This window comes from Oryctolagus cuniculus, chromosome 6 (assembly GCF_051225735.1).
Source record: "Oryctolagus cuniculus isolate XC-2025 breed Fujian yellow rabbit chromosome 6, ASM5122573v1, whole genome shotgun sequence".
NCBI classification, from domain to species: domain Eukaryota; kingdom Metazoa; phylum Chordata; class Mammalia; order Lagomorpha; family Leporidae; genus Oryctolagus; species Oryctolagus cuniculus.
In genome coordinates this window covers 12,009,389-12,025,681 of record NC_142872.1, presented here as the reverse complement: position 1 = coordinate 12,025,681, position 16,293 = coordinate 12,009,389, and the positions used below count along the sequence as shown (strand labels likewise).

Sequence of the window (16,293 nt, the reverse complement as noted above, 5' to 3'; positions counted from 1 at the left end):
ACAAATGTTTCTCTAAATGCATAAAAATTAGCATAGAAATACAAGAAAAATGAATAAGGAAGACAATATGACTCCCTGAAAGGAACACAACAAACTTGCAATATTAGAATGTGAAGATGAAGATTAAATGCCTGAAAAATAATTCAAAATAATGATTTTAAGGTTACACAAAAACAAAGAAAGCAATTATATGAATTAAAGAAGTCTGTGAATGACATGGAAGAAAAATTTAGCCAGAAAATATGAAAGAAAAATGAAACCGAAATACTAGAAATGAAGAATTCAATGTATCAAATAAAAAATATAGTGGAAACTGAACAACCAACCCAGTGAAGGTGACAAAAATAATACTGGAGCTGTAAAACAAGGTTTGAAATACCTCAGGAAAAAAAAAAGAAAAAAAATACTCAAAAAAATTAAAAGCAAAATGCATTCAGGATCTATGGGATACCATCAAATGACAAAATATATATGGGTCAGCCATCCCTGAAGGAATGAAAAAATAAGAAGACTTAAAAAATTTACTCAGTGAAATAACAGCATAAAATTTGCCTAATTTGGTCAGATATGAACGTCCAAGTATAGGAAGTACATAAAACTAATCAACATGATCAGAGAAGATCTTCACCACAATTTATGAACTTAGAAAAGTAAAACACAAAGCAAAGATCCTAAAATGTACAAGAGAGAAATGCCAGATTAACTTTAAATGATTTCCAACTAGATTGACCATAAATTTTTCATCAGAAATCCTAAAGTTGAGGAGAGAATGGCAAGATAAAGTTCAAGTCCTTAAAGAAAAAAGTGCCTAGAATTCTGTATCCAGTGAAGCTCTCATTTGTAATTTAGGGTGAAATATATACCTCCAAAAGCAAACAGGAACTGACAGAATTTTTCACCCCCGCCCCCAGCCAGTCCTAAAAATCAAACTTAAGGATATAATACACACAGAGACAAAGATAACCAGCATCATCGAACAATGTGAAGGCAGAAAACATCCTAATACACTACAAAGGAGATCCAAAACAAAAAAAGAACATTTATGGAAAATTGGCAAAACAAAGTCATCAATAGTAATCACACAGAATGCAAAAAGCTAAACTCTCCAACTGAAAGATACAGACTGGATGAAATGATTAAAAAGCAAGAACTATCTATATGTTGCATACAAGAAATATACCTCACCAACAAAGACACATAGATGAGAGTGAAAAGATGGAAAAATATTCCATGCAAATGTAAATAAAAAGTTAGCGCTAGCGCCGTGGCTCACTAGGCTAATCCTCCGCCTTGCGGTGCCAGCACACCAGGTTCTAGTCCCGGTCAGGGCGCCGGATTCTGTCCCGGTTGCCCCTCTTCCAGGCCAGCTCTCTGCTGTGGCCAGGGAGTGCAGTTGGGGATGGCCCAAGTACTTGGGCCATGCACCCCATGGGAGACCAGGATAAGTATCTGGCTCCTGCCATCAGATCAGCATGGTGTGCCGGCCGCAGCACGCCAGCCGCAGCGGCCATTGGAGGGTGAACCACTGGCAAAGGAAGACCTTTCTCTCTGTCTCTCTCTCTCTCACTGTCCACTCTGCCTGTCAAAAAAAAAAAAAAAAAAAAAAAAAAAAAAAGTTAGCAGCTGTAGCTATCCTAATATCAGACAAAATACACTTTAAGACAAAAACTGTTAAAATAGACAAAGAAGGTCATTATATAATGATTATGGCATCAAATAAATACAAAGACATGATGATAGTGAATATATACGCACCCAGTATTGGAGTACTCACTTACTTAAACCAAATCTTAATATATCTAAAAGGGGACATATGGTCCAACACAATCTTAATGGTAGAATTCGACACCTCACTCTGATCCATGGACACATCAACTTGGCAAAAAAATCAATGAAGAAAGAACAGAGCCAAAGCATGTTGTCAACTAAAATGAATCTAATGGATCTCTACAGAACATTTCACGCCACAGCCTCAGAATATGTATTATTTTCATCAGCTCATAGGACATTCTCTAGCACACAAAATAAGTCTCAACAAAGTCAAAATTGAAATCATACTATGTATGTTTTCTGACCACAATGGAAGGGAGCTGGAAATTAATAAACTCTAGAAAATAGACAAACACATGGAGACTTAACAACATACTCTATAATAAACAGCACATAACAAAAGAAATCAAGAGGGAAATTTGTCAATTCCTTGAAACTAATGATGATGGCAATATAACATATCACAACTTATGGGATACAGCAAAAGCAGTCTTAAGAGCAAAGTTTATAGCAATTAGTGCTCAATTAGGAAACTGAAGATATCAAATAATCTAACAATGTATTTCAGGAACTGGGAAAACAAGAGCAAACCAAATCCCAAATTAGTAGGGGAGAAGAAGCAGTAAAAATTAGAGAACAAGATAGAAGCATAAAAAAAAGCAAAAGATAAGTGAAATAAGAAGCAATTTGTTTGAAAAAATAAACAAAATTCATATACCATTGGCCCGACTAATCACAAAAAAGGAAAAATAACCAAAGTAATGAAACCAGAGGTGAAAAGTTGTTACAAATGATGCCACTGAAATAAAAGGAATCATAAGGAATTATTACAAATTATAAGCCAACAAATTGGAAAATCTAGAAGAAATGGAAAGATTTCTAGGCAAATACAATTTACCAAAACTGAGGCATGCAGACATAGAAAACCCCAATAGACAAATTGCTTCAGTGATAAAGACAATCCCAAATAAGAAAAGCCCAAGACTGGATGGTCTCACTGCTGAATTATACCAAACTTTTAATGAAGAATTAATCCAATTTTTTTCCTAAATTATTCAAATCAACAGAAAGGGAGTCCTCCCTAACTACTCCCATGAGGCCAGCATCACCTTAACTCCAAAACCATAAAATATACAGCACAGAAAGACAACTATAGACCAATATCTCTGATGAACATAGATGTAAAAATCCTCAACAGCAGGCGCCGCGGCTCACTAGGCTAATCCTCCGCCTTGTGGCGCCGGCACACCGGGTTCTAGTCCGGGTCGGGGCGCCAGATTCTGTCCCGGTTGCCCCTCTTCCAGGCCAGCTCTCTGCTGTGGCCAGGGAGTGCAGCGGAGGATGGCCTAAGTACTTGGACCCTGCACCCCATGGGAGACCAGGAGAAGTACCTGGCTCCTGCCATTGGATCAGCACGGTGCGCCGGCCACAGTGTACTGGCCGTGGCAGCCATTGGAGGGTGAACCAACGGCAAAGGAAGACCTTTCTCTCTCTCTCTCACTGTCCACTCTGCCTGTCAATAAAAAAAAAAATCCTCAACAAAATGCTAGTTCATCAAACCCGAAAACACTTCAAAAATATCATTCACCTGTACTAAGTGGAATTGATTCCAGGGTTGAAGGGATGATTCAATATATGCAAATCAATAAATGTAATATTTTACATTAATAAATTCATAAATAAAAACCACATGAATATCTCTACAGATGCAGAGAAAGCTTTTGATGAAATACAACATTTCATCATAAAAACTTAAGCAAAATGGGTATAGAATTAACATATCTCAACACAATCAAGCCCACCTATAACAAACCCACAGCCAGAATATTCCTGAATTAGGGAAAGTTGGAAGTATTTCCACTGAGATCCAGAACCAGAAAAGGAGGCCCATTTTCTCTTTCTCTTTTCAATATAGTTCTGGAAGTTTTAGCCATAGCCATTAGGTAAGAAAAATAAGTCAAAGGAATACAATTTGGAAAGAAGGAAGTCAAATTATCCCTATTTGCAGATGACATGATTCTTTATATAGAGGAACCAAAAGACTCCATTAAGAAACTGTTGGAACTCAAAGAGTTTGGTCAAGTAGCAGGATATAAAATCAACACACAAAAATTACCAGCCTTTGTATACACAGAAAGTGCCATGGCTGAAAAGACCTTGTAAGATCCATCCTATTCACAATAACTACAAAAAATTAAAATATGCTGGAATAAATTTAACCAAGGGTGTAAAATATCTACTTAATACCATCGGTTGAACTCTTTAACACACAATTATTCTTAGGTGTTTAAATTTAACTGAAAAGTGATTCCTGTTAAATATAAGAGTGGGAATAAGAGAGGGAGGAGATGTACAATTTGGGACATGCTCAATCGGACTTGCCCCAGATGGTGGAGTTAGAATCGTGCCAGGGAATCCCAATACAATCCCATCAAGATGGCATGTACCAATGCAATCTCACTAGTCCAAGTGATCAATTTCTGTTCATAATTGATCACACTGATAGGTCTAAGAGTCAAAGGGATCATACAAACAAGACTAGTGTCTGCTAATACTAACTGATAGAATCAAAAAGGGAGAGAATGATCTAACATGGGAAATGGGATACACAGCAGACTCATAGACTGGCAGATGTCCTAAACAGCACTCTGGCCTCAGAATCAGCCCTTAAGGCATGTGGATCCGGCTGAAATGCCCATGAGAGTATTTTAGGGAAAGCCAAGACACTCTGGCAAAAAAAAAAAAAAAAAAAAAACCACATCAAAGGAGGAGGAGGTATATTTCTCTGAAGGGAGCAGAGAACTTCCACTCTGACTATGACCTTTTCTAAATAAGATCAGAGTTGGAGAACTCAAAAGGCTCCATAGCCTTGGCAGCTCATGACAAGAGCCTCGGGTGATTACTGACGCCATCTGTAAGAGTGTTAATTGTTAAGTCAACAACAGGAGTCACTGTGCACTTACTCCCCATGTGGGATCTCTGTCTTTAATGTGTTTTACAATGTGAATTAATGCTATAACTAGTACTCAAACTCTTTACACTTTGTGTTTCTGTGTGGGTACAAACTACTGAAATATTTACTTAGTATATACTAAATTGATCTTCTGTATATAAAGATAATTGAAAATGAATCTTGATGTGAATGGGATGGGAGAGGGAGCAGGAGATGGGAGGGTTGTGGGTGAGAGGGAAGTTATGTGGGGGGAATAGCCACTGTAATCCAAAAGCTGTACTTTGGAAATTTACATTTATTAAATGAAAGTAAAAAAAAAAAAACAATGAAAATTTCAAACATTAATAAGGAAATAGAAGAAGACACAAAGAAATGTAGAAATCTGCTATGCTCATTCAAAGAATTCAAAGAATTACTATCATCTAAAAGCCCATACTACCCAATGCAATCTACAGATTCAATGCAATCCCAATCGAAACACCAGCAACATTCTTCACAGATTTAGAAAAACAATGTTAAAACTTTTCTGGAAATTCACAATTAAAAGTAATCTAAAGTAATCTTAAACAATAAAAGTAATCTTAAGCAACAAAACCAAAGCCTGAGGTAACACAATACCAGAAATCAAGACATACTACAGGACAGTTATAATCAAAAAACCTTGTACTGGCACAAAGACAGACGTGTAGACCAATGGAATAGAATAGGAACACCAAAAATTAATCCATGCATATACTACTAAATAATCTTTGACAAATGAGCTAACATCAATCCTTGTAGAAAGTAGTCTTTTCAACAAGTGGTACTGGGAAAATTGGATCTCTACATGCAGAAGTATGAAACAAGATCCCTACATTACACCTATTACAACAATCAACTCAAAATAAATCAAGGTTCCAAATCTATGACACGACACTGTCATATTCCTAAAGGGAAACTTAAGAGAAACTCTTCAAAACATTAGCAAAGGCAACATCTTGGAAAATATCCCAGAAGCACAGGCAATGAAAGCCAATATAGACCAATGGGATTACATCAAGCTAAGAAACTTCTGCACAGCAAAGGAAGCACTCAAGAAAGTAAAGAGGCAACTAACAGAATTGTAGAAAAATTTTGCAAACTGTGTATCTAAAAATATTAACTTATAGAATCTAAAAAGAGCTCAAAGTGAACAACCACAAAACAAAGAATCCAAATAAGAAATGGGCAAGGGACAGGGGATGAAATACAAAAGGCCAACAAACACATGAAAGATGCTTAGGATCACTCTCCATCAGGGATATGGAAAAAAAAAAAAAAACACCTTGAAGTTTCACCTCACCAAGTGACGTTTCACCTTGCCTCCCCATACAGAAAAAAATACACACACACACACACACACACACACACACATATATATACATACATATCTCAGAAATCTGAAAATACATCTACCATATGATCCAACCAACCCATTCCTGGGAATTTATCCTAAAGAAATTAAATCAGCATTTCAAAGAGTTACTTGTACCCCAACATTTATTGCAGCTCAATTTCCAATAGCTTAGATACGGAGTCAACCCAGATGTCAATCAATTGATGATTGGATAAAGAAAACGTGGAATATATGCATTATGGGATACTACTCATTCATAAAAAAAAAATCTTTTTTTTTTGCAACAGAATGATTGCTAATGCATACCATTATGCTTAGTGAAATAACCTAGTCCCAAAAGACAAATGTTTTCTATGATATGTGGTAGTTAATCCAGAATACAAAAATGTGTGTAAGAATGGAACTCACATTATATGATTATTTTTAGCCCTTATCTCTACTCCTGTGGAACAGTGGAACCATGGTATTTCTACTTTTTACTTACTGAACATTATGCTTTGTGGTGCCTTAAGCCTGTGATTATAAAGTGAATTTAAAGTGTATTACAAAATTCAGAGAAAAAAATAAAGGAAGTGGGGAGATTGAGGGAAGGAGTGAGGAAGAGAGGAGGGATGGAAGTATGGTTGCCTTCTTAGAATGGTATCTATGAAATACATGAAAATTTTCCTTCATATTAATGCAAATATTTAATTATAAGAATAAAAAACAGGGCTGACACCGTGGCTCACTTGGTTAATCCTCCTCCTGTGGCGCCGGCATCCCATGTGGGCACTGGTTCTGGTCCCAGTTGCTCTTCTTCCAGTCCAGCTCTCTGCTGTGGCCCGGAAGGGCAGTGGAGGATGGCCCAAGGCTCCTGCACTCGCATGGAAGACCAGGAAGAAGCACCTGGCTCCTGGCTTAGGATCAGCACAGCACGCCAGCCATGGTGGCCATTTGGGTGGTGAACCAATGGAATGAAGACTTTCCTCTCTGTCTCTCTCACTGTCTAATGCTATGTGTCAAATAAATAAATTTTAAAAAGATAAAAAAATCATTAAACCATATTAACTAGTTAGAAAGTATTTTGTTCCAGGAAATAATGTTTCTAATTAAGACTTAACAATGTTAGGGGCAATCATTTGGCCTACCAAGCCAAACACTGGAACATTCAGCCTCCATATTGGAATGCCTGGGTTTGAGCCTTGGCTTTGCTTCTGATTCCAACTTCCTGCTAATTTACACACTAAGGTCTATCAAATGAAGCCTCAAGTAACTGTGTCCCTGCCCTTAGTATGAGACCTGGATTGAGTATCTGACTCCAAGCTTCTGGATCTTGCCTTGCCCAGGCTTGGCAGTTTCAGACATCTGAGGTGTGAACAGACAGATGGGATCTCTCTCTGACATCTGGGATGTGAACAGGCAAGTGAGATCTCTCTCTCTCTCTCTCCCTCTCCCTCTCTCAGACATCTTGGGTGTGAATAAACAGATGGGATCTCTCCCTCCCTCGCTTTGTTCCTTGCTCTCTCCCATATTGGTCTCTCTGCCACTGAAATAATTAAGTAAATGTTTGTAAATACACATTAGGAACAAGTACCATGAAGCATCATACAGTTTTGAAGTGGTGTGTACTTAATTGTGTACCATAAAAATTCCTAGATTGAAGTCCTAAATTGCACCCCCACTATTTAGTGAATGTATTTGGATTTGGGGAATTTAAAATGGTAATTAAGTTTAAAATAGATTATATGCATGGGATCCTAATTTATTAATACTAATGTCCTTTTAAGAGAAGACTACAAGGGTAGGTGCATGTAGAGAGAGAAAGTCATGTGAGGACACATTGAGAAGAAACTACCTGTAAGCCAAGTTCAGAGGACCCAGGAGAAACTAATCCTATTAGCACCCTGATTTCTGACTCCCAGCCTCTCAAACAGTGAGAAAATAAATTTCTGTTCTTTAATCCAAGAAAATAACCTGTGGTATTTTGCTACAGCAACCTGGGCTGACTCTTAAAAAGACTGAAGACTGCTAGAACTTCAGTAGTTAAGACTAGACAGAGCATTGGATATGGGAAGGGGAGTGTAGAACACAGTTTGGCTGCCTTAACTATAGAAAAATTAGAAAGTATCAGATTCTGAACAAAGTCTGTAAATTTGACATGAATCCTTGGAGAGAATTAAGACTAAGCAGCTTTAGGAAATGCACAAAGTTACTTGCAACTGCATCTTGGTGTCTTCTCAAAAGTTATGTGTTGCAACTCTAACCCCTAATGGAATAGTTTTAGGAGGTGGACCTCTGCAATGCTTGTTAGGTTTAGATGGGCTTAATGTGGGAACTGAGACCCAGAAATTTGACTGTAAAGGCATACATCATAGCTCATCCTTCATGCAAATACAGAGCAGTAGCCGAGTTCTGATGACGACTTGGTTAGCTAACACACCACCTTGTGCCCAAACTAGCAGCATATCAAGGACAGAGTGGGCACCACAGGAAATTAAAGGATGTAGAAAACTTAAGAATAATAAAACAGATTTCAGCAACAATAATTCTTACCAATTTTAGTGATAAAATACTTTTCCATGAGAAAAAAAAAATTGATGAATGTCCTCAACAATTGTTCAAGACACTGCTTACTTTCTGTATTATGTACGTAAGCTTCAAAGCAGCACACATGTATTCCTTGTCCTTTAATAAACACCATCTTCCGTTTACATTGAAGTAAATTTGGAGATCCAGGGATAGGGAGTTTTACAATGACTCTATTGCACCTGAACTCATTTTGTGTATCAAAAACTTAGGCCATGTTCGACCATTCAACAATTTGTGTATTAAGAGAATTTGAGCATATTCTCCCCTGCTTTTAAATTAGCTTTCATTATAAAATAATAAAGTCATAGTTAGAAAGGTAATTCAGCAATCCCAGCAAACTTTTTTGGAAATAAAAAAATCCTATTAAATACTATCAAAAAAACTTGAAAGACATCATATAAAAATATCTATTCACTTTGTTTTGTGGTCCCCACAGTGACTAAATATGATGAACTAAATGGCCAAGCATGCTCCAAAAAATGCAGTGTCTTACATTATCTCTTCCCCTCTCCATATTGTATCAAAGCAACCTGAAATAACTCATACACACATATTAGTCACTGTCTCAGTCTAATGGAAAAACATTTTCGACTTTACTTTAGTGCCAATTATTTATTTCAACCTCTGTAATTATTCAGTGCTTTTAAGTTACTCCACTTATTTTGAAACTCCATAATGTTTGTCTTGATATTTTAAATGCCTTGCTGTCTTGTGATATTATGGACTCATTTTTTATACCAGTGGAATGTGAATTCCATTCACGGTGGACAATCCAGACAACCTCTGATTAGCAGGCATTCTTAACTTGGACTTTGCAGAATCCATAAACATTCTAATATCGAATATGTAATTTTTGTACACATGCAAATTTTCCTGAAAGGGAATCCATAGCTTTCATCCAGTTCACAGAGTGTTACCCCATCTAGGTGAGTTCAGAGTAGAAGTCTTAACATTAACTCTTAGCTTCCAAGAGTAAAGAAAGTATCATTTATTAAACTTTGGTGATAGACATTTAACATTTGAGTGTTTTCAACAATGTTTTCTCTAAATGTCTGGTCATTTAACATAGTCCATAACCAAATACAATACAATGATAAAGAATGGGTTTCTCTAAGGCAAAATCAGCACATAATTGAAGGAGAGAAACAGGGAGGGAGAGAAATGTAGTTATCTTCTTAGACCTGTAGCTAAGAAATATGTGAAATTTGTTCTCTTTATAGTAATAAAAACGTTCTCTATTAAAAAAGAATTGGTGCCAATTTTTATACACCTGTACTTTTTGAAAACCTTTGCCATGCATGGATTTCAAAATTTGTACCAAATTCAACTAATCTTTTGATTTCATTTACCATGAATTCTTTGAAGTACTCTAAGGAACAAAAAAATTCATTAGGTTTTTATCTTTAAAAATCAAACTAATGTTAGGAAAATAGGCTTATTTTACATTGATTATAATTCTTTAAAGCTTTTAAAAATCATCATTCTTGATAGCAGTTATTTTTTCTAATAACTTCTGTGATAGCATAAATCTACATTATTAACTCTGCATTTCACTTTATCCTCATTATGTTTTGGTTGATCACTTTTGCTAAATTTTCAACAACTCTTCCTTCATCCGTTGATATTCAAATTACTCTCTGTTGAAGCCCAATTATGTCAATGCTTTTACAGATTTTCTTTTTCAGTTGTTAATTGGCCTAGTCCTGCTGTAATTTTGTCAGGGGCTTTGTAACTTGAGGTTAATACCTCTTTCATTAACTGCCTAAAATTTTTCAATCTCCAATTAGTTTGTACTGCATTTTCTTTTTGTCTTCAGATTTTTAGCATACTGGATTATGAGCAAAGACAGATCATCCAGGATATTGATGGAAAGGTTGCTATGATTGAAGAGATGGTTGTAATGAGATTTCTTTGTAATTTTTCAACTGATTGGTAAACAATTTCATGAAATTTTTGTTATGAAATATCAAGGTGACCATAATATTCACTTGATTAAACCCACAGATCTCTATCCTACTACAGGACCCTGACCTCCATTATTTTAAAACACTTCATAAATCAGTCATTTAAATTATTTCTCTGCCCTTTTAAAATGTGTATAGATATCTTTCACAGCCTCCTGCCACTTTTCACACAAGGGCATGTCTTTCTCAAGTACCCAAGAGCCATCTTTTTGCAAGTTAATTGTCTCAGAAGGTAAGAACTGTATCTTCCCATTTCTTTCAAAGGTTGAGAACCTAACTGCATAGGCACCTTGCTTCTGGCTGTCTACAACATTAGTAAAATGGTGCCATGTTATCTGGGGTCCCAGCTCAAGCCCCAGTTGCTATCTTGGCCCTGACCCAGTATCCATCTTGCACAGTAAGCTTTGGTCCTAAGCACAGACCAGCTTACCCTATCGGGATTCATTGGACCCACTTCGCTACCCCCCTGCAAGCCTAGAGCAAGACCTGCTTCCCCACACATGCGCTCCGGATCCCATCTCCTTTTCACCCTTCTCTTCAGCCTGTAGGGTTTCCCCTATCCAACAATAAACCTTCCCCTTTACTCTGGCATTTGGTGTGTTTTGTGGCGGCCTTTCATACAAGATACCACAAAGTTTACTTTTCCTTTGAGTAAAGCCAAGAAGCCAAACAAGCTGTCAAAGACTCATCCCCCTGGATTAAAAGGCAATCAGGGTGATCCTAGTGCAAACTGAGGGTTCAAAATGCTTTCTTTGCCCACAAGTTACCTTTAGCAAGATTGACAGTACCTGCCCTACTACCTCAGGAATCTCCAGTTTTACCATGAGACACCAACGGAGTGAGGATTCCACTCTGAGCTCACAGTTTACTGTAAAAACAAGTTACCTATCCTACCCCTTAGCAATTACAGAGCCATTCTTTTGGTAGGTTTGTAACAATGTCAACCTGATTCTCAGTTTTTTGCTTCCCCAAAACTGTGCTTGAAAACCCCAGTACCAACAGTCCCTTCAGGTTGTGTGTCTCCTGGAACACCCCTCTAAGCCATTCTGGTTGGAGGTCTCAGACTCTAATAAATCTTGCTTTTAAACACACCTTGCTTTCTCTTTGCCTTGTCCACTTGGAAATTCTTCTATGTGAGACAAAGAACTGGGGTAATAATGCTTTCTCTGCCACTGTTTTACCTGTAACACCACTTCACCTCAACTCTTACAACCTGTGTAGCCCTTCGTTTCATCGCCGTTCAATCCCTTCCCCTTACTGCGAAAGTCTTGGATAAATCTTCCTTCACTCTCTGACCTGGTGCAGTGAACTTTCTTTGACAATGCTTTTTGCCACTGTCTAACTGCGAAGAATCATAAAAAAATGTTTTACTGGCTATAACTTCCTCTATTTCAATTTTGGGGAGTGGTACATTTTGTACAGGCAGTCAAGAAACTTTAAAATGGATACATCCTGTGTATTAGTATATTTACTGCTTGCATTCAACCATTATGTTGTCCTTTTATCATTCAAACTGCAGTGTTTGATTCTTAAGAGCAAAGGCTCTGCTATTTACTTTTATCTCTGTAATGCCTAACACAATAATGTCACATAAAAAGTCCCTTAAAAATGTGGTTATGTTATCTGAATATGGCTGCTTTATGAAAACATTAATATCCTGGAAAAAATGTTAACATGTAATCACAAGCTGTTTTTAAAAGACTTATTGGCAGGTGCCATGGCTCACTTGGTTAATCCTCCTCCTGTGGCGCTGGCATCCCATATGAGCACCGGGTTCTAGTCCCGGTTGTTCCTCTTCCAGTCCAGCTCTCTGCTGTGGCCTGGGAGGGCAGTGGAGGATGGCCCAAGTACTTGGGCCCATGCACCCGCATGGGAGACCAGGAAGAAGTACCTGGCTCCTGGCTTCTAATTGGTGCAGCGCGCCAGCTGTAGTGGCCACTTCGGAAATGAACCAAGGGAAGAAGACCTTTCTATCTGTCTCTCCCTTTCACTGTCTGTAACTCTACGTCTCAAATAAATAAAGAGATTTATTTATTTATTTATTTCAAAGAGTTGCACAGAGAGAGGAGAGGCAGAGAGAGAGAGAGAGAGAGAGAGAGAGAGGTCTTCCATCTGTTGGTTCATTCCCCAGATGGCCACAACGGCCAGAGCTGTGCCAATCCGAAGCCAGGAGCCAGGAGCTTCTTGCGGGTCTCCCACGTGGGTGCAGAGGCCCAAGGACTTGGGCCATCCTCTACTGCTTTCCCAGGCCATAGCAGAGAGCTGGATTGGAAGTGGAGCATCTGGATCTCAAACCAGAACCCAAATGGGATGCTGGTGCTTCAGGCCAGGGTGTTAACCCTCTGTGCCACAGCGCCGGCCCCAAGCTGTTTAATTTCAATGATTCCTTCCTCTTTAGAAGATACAAAATAATTAAAAATAACCTAAATTTCTAACTTACACAAATTGGTGAATAAATAGGGTATGTATATAAAATAAGACACTATGAAAAATACATGCTAAAATATGTGATTGAGAAACCACTGTTTACACACTTTGCAAAGGAAATATATTAGGATAGGGCTTTAATAGCCTATTGTTGTCAAGAGGGAAGCTACGGAAAACTGTGTGTGTTGTCAAAATCTCACAAAGTGAACATGAAAAGACCCCTTGTGGAAGAGTACAGTATGCAAATACACAATTTATTAATTAATCCTAATGACCAAACATACTGATATCAAAAAAAGCCTATGAGTTCAAGATGGTGTTTTCTCAATGAGAAAGAGGATGAGAAGAGCAGGAACTGGATGCGGTGGTTCGGATGCTGTCCCACATCAGAGTGCCTGAGTTTGAGTCCTAGCTGTGCTCCCAGTTCCAGCTAACTGCTGATGCATATGCTGGGAGGCAGAAGATGGTAACCTAAGTAACTGGGTCCCAACCACCCATGTGGGAAACCTGGATTGAACTTGGGCCCTGCTTTAAGACCTTGCCCAGTTCCAGCTTACAGGCATTTGGGTAGTGAGCCAGCAAATGGAAGATGATTCTCTGCCTCTCCCCTTGCCCCTAAGTCCCTCTCTCAGCCTTTCAAATAAAATTTAAATTAGTAAATAAGTGAATAAAATTTAGAGAGGGGAATACAACTAATTTTACACATTCAGGATAATCATGGTGCCAATTCTTTATTTTGAAAATGTTACACTAACGGGAAAGAATTAAGCATTTATCCTGACTTTACTGTGCAAATCATCTCAGCATCACTAAAACAACTGTATACAAAATAGTTAGATTTCAAGAAAAATATAGAAGGATGAAATTTTAACATTGGTATTTAAAACAGTTTATGCAATCATTGATAGAGGAAATCAATTAAACCACTAAGGTACATCAATAAGGATCATAATAATGGAGGGATTAAGTTGCCACCGCCTGTATGCAGTTATAAAGTTTACCTTCTCTAAGTGTACAGCAATCAGACACTGCAAGTTGGAATGACTGCATGCACTACAATAAATCAATAAATCTCAAAACACTACCTAAACACTGTACCACTCAGGACTCCAGAGCCAAATTACAGGAGAGACGAAATGTTCATTAACACCACAATCTAACAGACAAACCCAGAATTCAATGCTCATCAAGTCAACTGTGTTTCCTATGGCCAATCCAACAAACTCCAAAAAAAATATATATATATAGTGGCTTAAAATAACATAAATTTGTTGTCTTACAGTTCTGTAGGTTAGAAGTCGGATATGGGTCTCCCTAGTCTAAAATCAGTGTACTGGCATGTATAATAAGGCTACATTCCTTTTTGGAGGAATGTGTTTTTAAAACATGTATAAACATTTCCTCCTTAAAATGCACATGCTGCAATATAAAAAACAAAACATTGGCATAAGAAATTAGCAAGTCTGAAAGTGCTAGACTGCAATTGAATCACGTTTGTGATCTGTGGCATCCATTACTCAGAGCTTGACCATTTATCAAAAGGAAAAACAATCAGGAGACGACATTCATCACCATCCTGCAAAGACTAACAGTTCCAAAGGGCCCTTCAAAGTACCTTCCCTGTTGTGCTTCTCATCAGACTTTTCCCAACAGCAGCATAGCAGTGGTCAGTACCTGAAAAATAAACGGCTTAACCTAGAATCCAGCGGTTTCCAGTTCAATACCATCATTGGCTTCTCAACTACCAACAGTCAAGTCGACAGCATCCATTAGTAAAGTTTCTCTGAATTTGGTCATCGTTCCTCTTTTTCCATTGTAAGCCAACCACGGTATCTAACTCTTAGTAGCTTCCATCAAACAGGCGCTACCGAGACTCAAATCGGCAAAAATGGTTGCCTGGGCTGGGGATGTGGAGGCAGATGAGACCACCAAATGAAAGCCTTCTTTGGCTACGCTCATCCACGGCTGGTTTTAGTAAGCCCTGGTAGCTTTGATCATGTTATTATTTTTCACCAATCCATTTCATGCGATTTCTAGGATCTTAAATCTCATCCGATCTATAAAAAGCATCCCACAGTCATCTTAATCAAGTACGTATTCTAGTCGGAGGTTTGAGGGACAATCATGGCACAGTCTTCACTGGATTTGGCTCGGAATTTATTAGATGTTGTCAAAACATTTGTAGTCAACATTACACTTCAAAGTCCTCAAAAGAGCACCCCTTTGGAGCCTAACAGACCACATTTCAGTAAGTCCTTCACAGGAGAGACCGCCATTGACCCGAGCACTGGGCTTCCCAATGCAGGAATCACTCGTCAGTCATCAGTTACACCTCGTGCGTGACATGTAGCTAGAACTCAAGGCTCCAATTCCGTCTTTAAGCAAAAAGACCCTAGTTTAGTGGGAATATGGACAATGGCTATAATCAACAATTGAATGGAAAAATGACCATTTCGCTCATGCACAATAAATTTTAAAGCAATCACTGATGATTAAATCTATGGTAGCATAACATTCTTGACCATTGGTTTGACCAGGGTAAAAAAGTTTTATGAAACTGTATTTGCAGCTATATTGCTGCAGACAGACATTTCTTTATTTCCCACTTATAAGAGAAACACGCAGTATTTGGCTTTCTGGGTCTGGCTCATTACACTCAACATGCTGTCCTCCAGTTGTGTCCATTTTGCTGCAAATGGTAGAATTTCATTCTTAAGCTGAATAATATTCTATCATGTATACATACCACATTTTATTTATCTCTTTATCTGATGTTAGACACCTTGGTTGGTTCTACATTTTGGCTATTGTCAACAGTGCTGCTATGAACCTGGTGGTGCAGGTATCTCTTTGGTACATTGTGTTCAAGTCTCGTGGGCATATACCCAGCAGTGGGGTTGCTGGATCATATGACAAGTGGATCTCTAGTTTTCTAAGAAGTCACCACACCCTTTTCCACAGTGGCTGCACTCATTGACTTTCCCAGCAACAATGTGTAAGTATTCTCATTTGTCTATATCTTTGCCAGCATGTGATACCCTGCCTTCTGGATTTTTGCTGTTCTGACATGGGTGAAGTGCTATGTCGTTGTGGTGTTGTTTCGCATTTCCCTGATGGCTAGTGATGTTAAGCATTTTTTTCATGTATTTGTTGGCCATTCACATTACTTCTTTTGAAAACTTCGTATTGAAGACTTTTGCCCATTTTTCAACTGAATTGGCTTTTTTGTTGAGGTT

General features: G+C 38.1%; 1 long non-coding RNA gene across 8 annotated transcripts in view; it reads right to left on the bottom strand.

Annotated features, from left to right (window-relative positions):
* LOC149126014 (uncharacterized) overlaps positions 1 to 16,293 on the bottom strand; it is a 166,758-nt gene that overhangs the window by 110,050 nt on the left and 40,415 nt on the right. Inside the window, exon 3 of one of the 8 annotated variants that reach the window (XR_016235206.1) lies at positions 14,673 to 14,731. The exons of the other annotated variants lie outside the window; for them this stretch is intronic. This is a non-coding gene — a long non-coding RNA (uncharacterized LOC149126014). The remainder of the gene's footprint in view (positions 1 to 14,672; positions 14,732 to 16,293) is intronic. 8 annotated transcript variants of the gene reach the window in all.